The following is a 13,694-nucleotide window of genomic DNA, read 5'->3' as shown; positions in this document are numbered from 1 at the left end:
TCCCTCGGAGTATCAGAGAACATTTTTACACATTATCTGTTGGCCGGCTGAGGTCTCAGCCCTGCCTCTTGCCAGCTTGAAGGGTTGCGTTGGAAACTGCTCTCCGGGAGGTAAAAGGGCTCCTGAAGGTAACGTGTGCAGGATTTCATTCACCCGACAAAGCGAGACAAACCGACAGACAGAGAGCTGAACGATCTGTGGTGGGCATCGGCTTCATAGCTCAGCTGTAAAAACTCACCCTTTTCCCCTTGCAGCGAAGCTTTTGGAACAGGACGCCTTCGCCCCTGATCAGAGCCCATCCAACTCTGCCATGGAGGAGGTATGGTACAGCATTACCCGGCGGGGGGCGGGAGGGAGGGAAGCACAAGTGGTGTAGTGAGAATGGCAGCCTTGGGTCAGGAAGACCACAGTTCAGGTTCCTTCTCAGCTGGGAAACTCACTTCATGGTTTGGGGGTCAGTCATTTTATGGCAGCCTAACCAGCTTTACAGCAGCCTGAAGAGCCCAACTTAGCTCGAGCTCATCAAGAGCTTGTGAGATAAGCAGGGTTGGCCACACCCACAGAAGGTGACAATAGGGACATCTGTGTTCAGAGGACATGAACTGTCAGTGTCAGCAGGCAACATCAGGGGAAATCCATGCCCTGTGGTTGTCCATCCAGAGGAACTGGTTGGCCGCTGTGTGAGACAGGAGGCTGGACTAGGTTTGATCCAGCTGGGCTCTTCTGATGTTCTTATGAAGGCCTTGGCCTCTATGCCGTTTCTGGCCCTCCAGAGGAACTGCTTGGCCACTGTGTGAGACAGGAGGCTGGACAAGATAGACTTCTGGTCTGACCCAGCAGAGCTCTTCTTATGTTCTTATGAAGGACTCGGCTTCTGTGCCCTGTAGCTGGCCCTCCAGAGGAACTGGTTGGCCACTGTGGGAGACAGGAGGCTGGACTAGATGGACCATTGGCTCAATCCAGCAGGGTTCTTCTGGTGTTCATATGAAGGCCTCAGCCTCTGTGCCCTGTTGTTGGCCCTCCAGAGGAACTGGTTGGCCACTGTGTGAGACAGGAGGCTGGACTAGGTTTGATCCAGCTGGGCTCTTCTGATGTTCTTATGAAGGCCTTGGCCTCCATGCCCTGTTTCTGATCCTCCAGAGGAACTGGTTGGCTGCTGTGTGAAACAGGATGCTGGACTAGACGAACCACTGGTCTGACCCAGCAAGGCTCTTCTGATGTTCTTTCAAAGGCCTCAGCCTCTCTGCCCTGTTGTTGGCCCTCCAGAGGAACTGGTTGGCCACTGTGTGAGACAGGAGGCTGGACTAGATGGACCCTCACTGGTCTGATCCAGCAGGGCTCTTCTCACGTCCTTAATGATGCTTTAAAATGTATGACCTGGAAATTCACTTCACGATGGTGATTCATTATTTTCTTCGACTGCCGATTCACTCCCTTTAGAACTACAGCTATTCTCCGCTACAGGAATGCATCATCCACGTTGAGCTGGAAAAACCAGCCAACGGCAGCCTGGGATTTGCTTTGGTCGGTGGCCGGAATGGCCGGGCCATCTTGATAAAGGCCATCAGCCCAGGCAGCGTGGCTGATTGTGACGGAAGACTGCATGTGGGAGACATCTTACTGAAGGTAACGTCCCTTTGGTTCTGTGCCCTTTCCCAGATGAAGGTCAGACGGCTGTTGCGTGTTCGTCGTCAAGAGCAGGCGAAACCACATCACAGAACCGAACCTTGCCTTTCATTAACACCAGTACTTGCATCAGAATCTCGGCGGCAGATTAAACCCTGTGGAGGCCCCAGGCGGTCAAAATCTCAGGGACCTAGGGTTGCCAGTCCCTAGGTGGGAGAGAGATAAATAAGGAAACTTGCAGCGTGGAGTTTAGGCCAAACAAGAAAAACACCGCGCACCAGATGCTGCTTAGGCAAAAGCTCACAGTCATATCTTATCGGTATGCATGGATGGTTCATGCCTACTGATAAGATATGACTGGGAGCTGTTGCCTAAGCACGGGTTCCGGAGTGGAAAACAGCGGCCAGAGGAAGTGTAAAGGAAACACGAATTTGAACCCAGGACTTGTGTCGCTGCTACTGCCGGGCTTTCTGAGTCTCTCAACAGAAAGATAAGAAGACAGCAGATTCTCACACCTGGCAACATTTAAAGTTTGAGTTTCTACTGAGGACTGTTTATTTGCTTTAAAGAACATTTAAGAATTACTGTGATAAAGTGGTTGAATAAAAAGAGTGCTTTCGCACTTACATTGCAACGTTTGGTGCGCGGTGTTTCTCTTGTTTTGCCTGATCCCCAGGTGGGGGCAGGGGATCCCCTGGTTTGGAGGCCCTCCCCCTGCTTCAGGGTCATCAGAAAGCGGGGGGAGGGGAGGGAAATGTCTGCTCGGAACTCTGTTATTCCCTTTGGAGACTTATTCCCATAGGAAATAATGGAGAATTGATCCGCGGGTAGCTGGGGCTCTGGGGTGGGCTGTATTTTGAAATAAAGGCACCAAATTTCAGCATAGCATCCAGTGCCTCTCCCCCAAATACCCCCTAAGTTTCAAAAAGATTGGACCAGGGGGTCCAATTCTATGAGCCCCCAAAGAAGGTGCCCCTCTCCGTTATTTCCTATGGAAATAAGGCATTTAAAAATGTGTGCGGTCCCTTTAAATGTGATGGCCAGAACTCCCTTTGGAGTTCAATTATGCTCGAAACAACCTTGCTCCTGACTCCACCTCCAATGTCTCCTAGCTCCACCCCCAAAGTCTCCTGGCTCCACCCCCAAAGTCCCCAGATATTTCTTGAATAGGACTTCGCAACCCTACAGGGGCCCCCTTTCAAATTATCTCAGAGTTGGAGCACCCGCATTGCCACCCACAGCCCCCACTGCAGCCTGCAGGCCCCTGCTCAAAAGCCCCTTTGACAAAGCTGCGGGGGAGAGGCAGAGAGAGGCAAACTTGGCAACGACCCCAGCAGCAGCCGCACCAGGCAAGTTGGGCAAAGAGTGGCTCAGTTGCTGGCTGCACGTGCGGGCTGGGAGGGCTGCAAGCAGGCGGGAGCCGGCCAGGACCCCTAAAGGTGCGGAGGCCCATAGGCCAGGGCCTAGTTGGTAGGGTTGCCAAGTACAATTTAAGAATTATCTGGGGACTTTGGGGGTGGAGCCAGGAGACTTTGGGGGTGGAGCCAAGATCAAGGCTGTGACAAGCATAATTGAACTCCAAAGGAAGTTCCAGCCATCACATTTAAAGGGATGCACACCTTTTCAATGCCTTCCTTCCATAGGAAATAATGGATAGCGGCACGTTCCTTTGGGGCTCATAGAATTGGACCCCCTGGTCCAATCTTTTTGAAACTTGGGGGGTATTTTGGGGAGAGGCACTAGATGCTATACTGAAAATTTGGTGCCTCTACCCCAAAAAACAGCCCCCCCCAGAGCCCCAGATACCCGTGGATCAATTCTCCATGATTTTCAATGGGAATAAATCTCCATAGGGAATAATAGAGTTCCCAGCAGGCATTTACCTCCCCTCCCCCCGCTTTCTGACGACCCTGAAGCGGGAAGAGGGCCTCCAAACAAGGGGATCCCCTGCCCCCACCTGGGGATTGGCAACCCTACTTGTTGGCCTAATTGCTAATCCAGCCCTGCTTGGCGGCGGCATGTTTGGGAGTTTGCCCCCATACCCCAAAGAAAGATGTCAAGCAACAAATCTGGGTTAAACTTTGGTACGTTCTTTCAGCTTTGTTGATGCTTATTAACTCATTCCCATCCATTTAGTGTGGCTTCCTGAGGAGGCCGACCCAAAGGGTTTGCCAGTGTTTGGGAGCCCCCCTGCAATAGCTCAAGCCTCAGAGTGTTTCCTTGGCCATAACAACATAAGAGATGCCACGTCAGATCAGGCCACAGGCCCATCCAGTCCAACACTTTGTGTCACAAAGTGGCCATAACCCAGGGGCCATCAGGAAGGTCCACCAGCAGGGGCAGAACTCCAGAAACCCTCCCATTGTTGCCCCCCCACAAGCACCAAGGATACGGAGCAGAGCATCACTGCTTCAGACAGAGTGTTCCATCTATACTTTGTGGCTAAGAGCCATTCCAGCAGAATGTACTCCGAGATGCTGTCCATCGACACCATTCCCTGATACTTTGCAGTGTGCAATTTGGATACGACTGATGCTTAACACCAGGGGTTGTTTTGTAGAAAAATAGGTGGTGGAGCTGATTAGCATAACTCATTAGCCCCCCCCCGCCACAAGCCAAAAGCAATCCAACACAAGAAAGGAGAGCCCTGGGCAAGCGAGGCCTGCTTGAACTGGCTAGAGATCCAGCCAGCCCAAGCAGGCCTCGCTCACCTTGGGCTCTCCTTGGCTGCCCTCCCCCGCACAGTCAAAAGGCCAGCAAGCCACCCACCACCCAAAATCACATCAGAAGTGGAGAAAGGGTGGCGCGGGCTTCTCCAGGGGTTAATGAGGGCTGCTGCGAGTGTGGCAAAGCCCCTGGTGGCTGGCTGGCTGCCTGCTCTCCTAATCCAGGAATTGTTATGCAGCTGCACCTATTATTCAATGGACAAGGTAGGTAGGTGGGGAGGAGGAGGGGGAACCCTCAGAAAGGTTCAGGAGCTGTGCTCCTGTGAGCTCCTGCTGAATCCAAGGCCTGCTTAGCACTGAGATAGTTTCCTCCATGGACTAGACCCAGCCAGGCTGGCCACATCTGACTTGGTTAACTATCTCCGCCCCCCCCCCCCAGGTGTGCTTGCTGATCTTGCACAGCCCCACAACTCGTGCCGCGAGTCCCGAGTGAGACCAAAGCTGTATGTTTCTGTGTTGCTTGCAGGTGAACGGGCACCTTGTGTCTGGGCTGACACGCAATACGGTGATAGACATTTTGCGCAAAACTCACGGTTCGATACAGCTGACTGTTTGCCGGAGCGCAGCGCTTCACTGGGCTTCCCAGTGGGATGAATCTCCGTTACAGAATGAATCGACACTGCTTGGTGAGCCCCGGGGTGTGACAAGTGGTATTCGCTGCCTGCTCTTCCTCCCTTGTCCCAATAGAATGGCCACTTCCGGGCTCTGCAGTTTCTGCTCTCAAAAGCCCTGAAAACCACTGCCTCGCTTGGTATGAGGAAATCGTATGGGGAAAGAACTGGTGCCCTCAGGCTCGGTGCTAGGGATGCCCGCACCCCTAGGCTGAACTGTGATCCCCTGCCCCGCCCCCCACTGTTATTTTTGCACGAGAGAAGTGCATACCGATGATGTCGTCACAATGACATCACTGTCGCCCCCCTGACTTTGCTGAGGCTTCCTGAGCCTCAGGAGACCCCGGCAAAATCCGGAAGGGCAGCAGGCTCCGTCCCCCCCTCCGCCTTCCAGTGGGGGAGGACCCCCAGCACTGTACCCTCATTAGCAGGGAGTTAGCAGGGAGGGCTGTTAGGAGGGCTCTTCTCGAGGAGCCCTCCACGCAAATGCCCCCTTCCCACAGTGCAGGAAGGCTGAGCGGGGCCAGATGGCCCCGTTTGCAGGGAGGGCTCCTCAAGAGGAAGAAGAAGATATTGGATTTATATCCTGCCCTCCACTCCAAAGAGTCTCAGAGCGGCTCACGATCTCCTTTCCCTTCCTCCCCCACAACAGACACCCTGTGAGGTAGATGAAGATATTGGATTTATATCCCACCCTCCACTCCAAAGAGTCTCAGAGCTATGGCTCACAACCTCCTTTACCTTCCCCCCTCACAACAGACACCCTGTGAGGTAGATGAAGATATTGGATTTATATCCCGCCCTCCACTCCAAAGAGTCTCAGAGAGGCTCACAATCTCCTTTATCTCCCTCCCCCACAACAGACACCCTGTGAGGTAGATGAAGATATTGGATTTATATCCCGCCCTCCACTCCAAAGAGTCTCAGAGCGGCTCACAATCTCCTTTCCCTTCCGCCCCCACAACGGACATCCTGTAAGGTAGATGAAGATATTGGATTTATATCCCGCCCTCCACTCCGAAGAGTCTCAGAGCAGCTCACAATCTCCTTTACCTTCCTCCCCCACAACAGACACCCTGTGAGGTAGATGAAGATATTGGATTTATATCCCGCCCTCCACTCCAAAGAGTCTCAGAGCGGCTCACAATCTCCTTTCCCTTCCTCCCCCATAACAGACACCCTGTGATGTGGGTGGGGCTGGAGAGGGCTCTCACAGCAGCTGCCCTTTCAAGGACAACCTCTGCCAGAGCTATGGCTGACCCAAGGCCATCCCAGCAGCTGCAAGTGGAGGAGTGGGGAATCAAACCCGGTTCTCCCAGATAAGAGTCCGCACACTTAACCACTACACCAAACTGGCTCTCCAGGAGCCCACCATGCAAATTGCTGAGCCCCCTCTTTCCTCTGCCTGAGTCTCGAGCAATGGAAAGAGTTGGTGTGGGGCCTCCTCTTTGCTCTCGGGCTGCCTTTCCTGCAGGGGAGGCACCCTGAGAGTGAAGCCAAGCCGCCTCTTTCCTCTGCCCAAGTCTCGGGCGGGGAAAGAGCTGGCGTGGGGCCTTGACCTCGCCCTCGTGCTGCCTTTCCTGCAGAGGAGGCAGCCTGGAAGTGTGGCCAAACCACCTCTTTCCTCTGCCTGAGTCTTGGGCAGGGGAAAGAGACAGAGCTGCTCCGGCTGACGTGTGGGGAGGGGGTGCCTTGCACCCTGTAGGTCGTGTGGCATTCTAGGCAGCCGCCTACATGGCCCACTCCCACGCGCCGGGCCTGGGTGCCCTGCGAAATCTTAGACGTTTCTTGATAAATCACAGCGAACTTACAGTGACCCTGTGGGGTTTTCAAGGCCAGAGACATTCAGAGGTGGTTTGCCATTGCCTGCCTTGGCATAGCAACCCTGATATTCCTTGGTGGTCTCCCACCCAAATACTGACCAGGGTTTATTAGTAGTAGTAGTAAAATTTGGTGTATGAGGTGGACGCAGGGTTGCCAGCTCTGGGTTGGAAAATACGTGGAACTTTTTTGGGGGGGGGTGGAGCTTGGAGAGGTTTGGGGACGGGAGAGACTTCCGCAGGGCCCAGCGCCCGAGAGTCCCCCCTCCAAAGCAGCCCTTTTCTCCAGGGCAATTGATTTCTGAAGCCTGGCTTTCAGCTGTAATAGTGGGGGAGTTCCCGGTCCCTCCTGGAGGTTGGCAACCCTAGGTGGAGGAGATGGTTGTGTAGGGCAGCTCAGTTTCCATGGTCTACATCATAGGCTGGGATATAGTTACCAACTCTGGCTTGTGAAGTCTCTGGAGACATGGGGGTAGAACCGGGGGGGAGGGCAGGGCTGGGGGAGGCAGGGGGGGACCTCAGTGAGTTATAACGGCAGGGGTGTCGAACTCATTTATTATGACGGCTGGATCTGACATAAATGTGACCTTGTCAGACTGGGCTGTGTCAGGCCGGGCCTATTTAAGATTAGGTAGCAGAGAGCTAAACTTTTTAAAGGACACAGACAAGCACTAAAGATTTTTTTAAAAAAACTTTAAAATAAAACATGCTTAAAACATTAACACTTGCCGGTCTTAAAGGTGCTTTCTTTGTATCTCTCCCATTGGAACTGGGCAAAGGAAGCTTGGGCTCTTTCCCTTGCTCCCCAGGGGACCAGGAGGGGGAGGAGCCTCAACCAATGGAGAAAAGCAAGATTTTGCTCTGTAGTTCCTGTGCGATTGAGCAAGCCTTGCAGAGCAAGCTGAGATGCAGAAAGAAGCAAGAGAGAGGGAGAAGGAAGCAGGCAAGAGCCAGTTGCTTGGGGGCCTGATAGGAGCCTGATCCGGCCCCCGGGCAGCATGTTTGACACCCTGCCATAGAATCTATCCTCCAAAGCATCCATTTCCCCCAGGAGAACTGATTTCCATAGTCATAATTGCAGGAGATCTCCAGGTCCCAGCTGGAGGTTGGTAACCCAAGGCTGGACTTGTCTTGGCATTCCTGTTGCCATTGATACGTCAGCAATGTGGAAGGTTTCAATTTTGACATTGTCAAAAATTGTGATTCTGTGAACCAGAGAACACCCCAACTTGGGATACTATGAGAAACAAGAGGGCTTTTAGTTATTTTAGCACCTTACGGTCCAAATGCAAGTGAAAGACACACAGCTCGGGAGAGGAAAGAAATTTCCTATTTGTACTTCCTCTCTGTAAAAAGCTGCTTACAAAATAAAACATAATAAAACGAAAATATTAATCAAAATCCAGCCACCGCATACAAAGATGGACCATAAGCCGACAGACCACTGAGCAGCTTCAAATAATGTGACCTTAGAAAGCCCTGGAATTATCTCTAGTTCCAAATGTATTTCATTATATTCTGAAATAAAGTGCCCGCTTCCTTTCCTTTTGAGCTTAGTTTATTAGTCCACATCTGATACCTAATGAAGTTCTGAATATTAACTGGTGTTTTTTTTTAACTAAGCAAAAAAAACCAAACCACCCTGTAAACCTGCTCAGAGAGCTAATTTTATGCTTTCTCATTACCCTGAAAGAAACATTGGTCTGAGTTTTGCATTTTCCAAGGTGTCCTCCTCTTCTTCGCGAACTCTTATCTGGGAGAACTGGGTTTGATTCCCCACTCCTCCACTTGCAGCTGCTGGAATGGCCTTGGGTCAGCCATAGCTTTCATAGGAGTTGTCCTTGAAAGGGCAGCTTCTGCTAGAGCCCTCTCAGCCCCACCCACCTCACAGGGTGTCTGTTGTGGGGGAGAAGATATAGGAGATTGTGAGCCGCTCTGAGTCTCTGATTCAGAGAGAAGGGCGGGGTATAAGTCTTCAGTCTTCTTCTTCTTCTCTTCCTGTCACATGTGATCTTTGAGCAGGATGGATGAGCCAGAACTCGTGTGACATCACAGAGTCTTAGAGGAGAAGGTTCTATGGGAGACTGGCAGTTAGAGAAGCCGTTGTCCGGGAGGATGTAGTACAGCAAAAGGCACATCCGGCTAATCTGCGGGGGTACAGAAAATAGCTCCCCCCCCAGGTGCTGGCCCTGCCCCCATGCCAAAAAAAGAGGTCTGAGGGACTGGGCTGATTGTCCTGTGGGGCTGTGGCGTTATGAGCCAGACCGTCCTGCCAGAAAGCTGTTGAAGCCAGAAGATCCAAGAAGAATGGATGTCGTTTAACCCACTGCTGATACCCAGCTTAGCAAGTAGAAATTCAGGGCCATGTCCTTCGCCCTTTCTCTTAGACTCCTTTGTCAGCGTTGATTTGGGGAACCTCTGTAAACAGGTTGCTTGTTTTCCTTGTTGATCTTCCTTGGTAAAAAGCATCTCCCTCACTAAATTCAGCATGCTCAAGAGGAGCAAGACCAATTTCGCGCTAGGGCTTGTTCGGGGGTGGGGGAAGAGCTCTTTTGCCCCCGGCGCTTCTCTGTTTTCACACAAGCTGCTCCAGAGCTGCGAGTTGCCACACCGCTTTTCCACGGCAAGCAGAAACCGCTTATCAGAGGATCTTTCTTGCTGTGGAAAAGCGGCGCATCAACTCACAGCTCCGGGGCAGCTTGTGCGAAAACAGAGAAGCACCGGGAGCAAAAGGGCTCCTGCCGGAACAAGCCTAGTGCGAAATCGGTCCAATTTTTTTTCATAGGGTTCTTTTGCATATGCTAAATAATGCACTTTCAATGCACTTTCCGACTGGATTTTGCCAGTTCACACAGTAAAATCCAGTTGCAAAGTGCATTGAAAGTGGATTGAAAGTGCATTATTTAGGGTGTGTGGAAGCACCCATACTGACCCCCCTGGATGCTCCTTTATTATCAGTTGTCGCTTGCATCCAAATACCTTAGAAGTGGGGGGGGGGGGATTTCCACAATAAGATCCTAAACAGAGGAGCCTCCTCCTCCCAGCCTTCCAGATTCCCTTGGCCATGTCTCTTTTGCTCACTGTTGCTTCTTGTGCCTAGATGAATATGGTGGAAGAGCAGTGCTAAGATCCCAGACAGACTTCACTTTCCAAGACCTTGAAGAATCCGGTCAGATGAACAACCAGGTGGGGCGTGAGTGAAATTTCTTCTTTGTTGCTGGACCAATATGGTACCTGTCCAGCAGAGGCTTGGGGGAATCATTTTAAAATACAGATCCCAAGAGCAGACTTGGTCTTACTTGTGAGCCCCTGAAACAAGGCAAACGTAATGGGCCATTATCGCAACAACAAAGACCTAGCAGGCCGGACCACATGGGGATGCAAACAAAAGACAAACAGCGAAGGGAATGTTTTTCAAGACAATGAATTTTAGATAGCACTAAAGACACTAGCTTGATGCTCACACTTTGGCAGGCCTCAGATTCAGCAGGAGCTCGCAGGAGCACAGCTCCTGAACTTTTCAGAGGGTTCCCCCTCTTCCTCCCCACCTACCTTGTCCACTGAGTAGTAGGTGCAGCTGTGTAACAATCCCTGGATTAGGAGAGCGAGCAGCCAGCCAGACACCAGGAGCTTTGCCATGGCCCCAGCAGCCCTCATTAACTTCTGGAGATGCCCTCCCCACCCTTTCTCCACTTCTGATGTGATTTTGGCTAGCGGGTGACTTGCTGGCCTATTTCACTGTGATGAGGAGAGGGTGTGGCCAAGGAGAGCCCCATGTGAGGGAGGCCTGCTTGGGCTGGCTGAATCTCTAGCCAGCCCAAGCAGGCCTTGCTCGCCTGGGGCTCTCCTTTGTTGCATTGGGTTGCTTTTGGCTGGAGGGAAGGTAGCATATGCTAATGAGTAATGCTAATGAGCTCCGCCACCTACTACTGTCAGAGGCTTCCTTTGTACCCACTTTCATGAATTCCAACTTTTTGATGTTTTGAAGCTGTTATAATTGCTGCTTGGAAATAGGAAAATAGGAATTGCTGTGTTGGAAATGCAAAAAACATGACAGTTCTTTCTACCATGTGTGGTGGACTTGTGAAAGAGCGAAAAAGTATTGGCAGATGATGCAACAAGAAATTTCTAGGATCTTGGGATATGAATTCAAGAAAGCTGCAGAGACTTTTCTGTTGGGATTACAAATGGAAAAATTTCCAAAAGAAGATAGAACTATAATTTGGTACTTGCTTTCAACTGCTAGGACACTATATGCGCAGTTATGGAAGCAAGAAAAAATACCAGAAAAATGGGATTGGATTGTAAAAGTTATGACATGGAGTGAGATGGACAAATTAACAAGAACTTTAAGAGACTATGATTTAGAAGATTTTAAAAGGGAGTGGAAAAAATTTAGAAGTCATGTAGAAGACGAGTGGAAAGTAAAAGGACTTTGGACAATTTTTGATAATGATTAAACTTTAGAAGAAAGAAGAATATTAATTTTAGTTCTTAGTAATTAAGGGTACCTTTTAATGTTAGTGTTTTGAGTAAATAACACTGGCGGGGGTCAAGTAACGGGGGGAGGGGTGGTTAGAAAGAAGCATATGGGATAGATGAAAAGAAGTTATTAACGGAAGTTGTTACCATATGTTATCAATAAAATTGTTTAAAACACGGAAATAGGAAAGAACTGATACGTTTGGGAAAACTGCTCACATGCAGACCGAGGCCTCTTCTTCCATGCCCAGGACACTCTGTTTGCCACTTTGGGGTCAGAACAAACAATGAAAACTGAGTAGCCCAAAACACATTGTGACAGTACCAAAGCTGGAACAAAATATTCGAAATGTCAATACATAGAAGAATTTGTCCAGAAATATAGAAAATGAAGTCCTCAGTGTCTGTCGTTCCTCGACCTGAATCCAGGGGTCATCAACGCAGCAATAAATTAGTCCACAGTACCCGTTTCGGTCATGCCTTTCTCAATTGTAGACGGTTACAACAACCAATGCATCATGGCTTCCCAATAGCTATAATTATTTATAAGAGGGGACACCAGTACAAACAATTCAGTCGGCAAAGCCTGCTAACATTCCTCTTACTAGTAATGTCCATAGATTATATGTGTTTTGTGCTACTCAGTTTTCATGGTTTGTTCTAACTTATACTGAGTATCCATTGTTTGTACTATACTTTGGAGTCAGGCAGCAACTTTTCTCCAGGCCAGTTTGGCCAGGAATCCTGGAGGGTTTATTGTTTGTTTTGGTTTTTGCCATCTTCTGGGCTAGGAGAAGGAGTCACTGGGTAGGGTTGCCAAGTCCAATTAAAGAAACATCTGGGGACTTTGGGGGTGGAGCCAGGAGACATTGGGGGTGGAGCCAAGAACAAGGATGTGACAAGCATAATTGAACTCCAAGGGAGTTCTGGCCATCACATTTAAAGAGACAGCACACCTTTTAAAATGCCTTTCTTCCATAGGAAATAATTAAGGATAGGGGCACCATATTTTGGGGCTCATAGAATTGGACCCTCTTGTCCAATCGTTTTGAAACTTGGGGGGTATTTTGGGGAGAGGCACTAGATGCTAAACTAAAAATTTGGTGCCTCTACCTCAAAAAATAGCCCCCCCCAGAGCCCCCAATACCCACGGATCAATTTCCTATTATTCCCTATGGGAATCGTTCTCCATAGGGAATAATAGAGTGCCTAGTAGACATTTCCCTCCCCCCCATGCTTTCTAAAGGGGGGAGGGCCTCCAAACTAGGGAATCCACTGCCCCCTCCCTCTCACACACACACACTTACCAGATCTTCCTCCGGACAACTCTACTTCCTGTGAAAACGAAAGCAAAAGAAAGGGAGGGGCCGTTCTCAGAAGCCCTTTCTGCTTCCTGCTTCCTGCCCAGCCTTAAAGGGGCAGACATTTTGCAAACGGCTTAGGAGCTCTACAACATGAAGCCTAAAGGTATGTTCTCCACCCCCCACCCCCGCTTCCAGAGTTTTGAAGAGCGGGAGATGAGGCTGCGAACCCAGAAGTCTCCCGCCAGAGCGGGAGGTTTGGGAAGCCTATCACTGGGTGTGGAGCAGGGTACTTGTGAATTTCCTGCATTGTACAGTGGTTTGGATTAGTTGACCCTGGAGGTCCCTTCTAACTCTCTGATTCTAGAGGTACTAAGATTTGGAGACTTTTTATTCCCCCCTCCCCAAAAAAATCTCTGGATTTGCATAAATATTTACTCTTGCACTGTATTCTGGCCTTGCAGATTTTTTAAATCCACACAAAGATCATGCTTGGGTATTGGATATATGATAGAGCCTAAGCACAGGTTGGCTACCTCAGTGACGAGCAGCCAAAGGTTCTATAATCCCTGGGCCGAAGGGATTATACAAGAGAGAGAGAGAAGGGATTATACAAGAGAAAGGGCCTTCTCAATCATGGCTCCCCACTGGTGGAATCAATTACCAGAGGAGGTGCGGGCCCTGCGGAGTCCTGCTCAGTTCCACAGGGCCTGCAAGACTACCCTCTTTCAGCTGGCCTTTTCTTAATGTGAATTCTGCTGTACTGTCATTACGAAAATCTGTAAATGAGTAAGATCGGAAATTTTTGAAAATGTAGCACCGAGTACGATCGCATGAAATTGTTGGTTTTAATTAGATAGTTTTAAGGGAATTTTAAGGAAATCGTACAATGTTGTAGATTGTTGTTTTATTATGTAATCTTTGTATTTTATATTGTGTTGTGAGCCGCCTTGGCGGGGAGGCCGGGATATAAATTAAATGTTGTTGCTATTATTATTATTATTATTATGTGACAGTAAGAAAACAATGTATGAAATGTATAAAACTTACGGTTGCGTTACCTTTCCACCCTATTCAAGATTGTGACTGATTTCCCACTTGCCTTACGCAACCTTTCGCGCTGCATGT

The 13,694-nt window shown here is 49.8% G+C and overlaps 1 long non-coding RNA gene across 1 annotated transcript; it reads left to right on the top strand.

The window, feature by feature from the left end:
- The first annotated feature begins 1,403 nt into the window (after positions 1 to 1,403).
- Positions 1,404 to 9,970, top strand: LOC132573282 (uncharacterized). The gene is made up of 3 exons (XR_009555523.1): positions 1,404 to 1,626; positions 4,819 to 4,978; positions 9,884 to 9,970. It is a non-coding gene; the product is annotated as an uncharacterized LOC132573282 (long non-coding RNA).
- Positions 9,971 to 13,694: the final 3,724 nt, after the last annotated feature.

The sequence above is a fragment of the Heteronotia binoei genome, chromosome 6, assembly GCF_032191835.1.
Source record: "Heteronotia binoei isolate CCM8104 ecotype False Entrance Well chromosome 6, APGP_CSIRO_Hbin_v1, whole genome shotgun sequence".
Lineage (NCBI taxonomy): Eukaryota > Metazoa > Chordata > Lepidosauria > Squamata > Gekkonidae > Heteronotia > Heteronotia binoei.
This window is presented reverse-complemented; position numbering and strand designations above follow the sequence as displayed.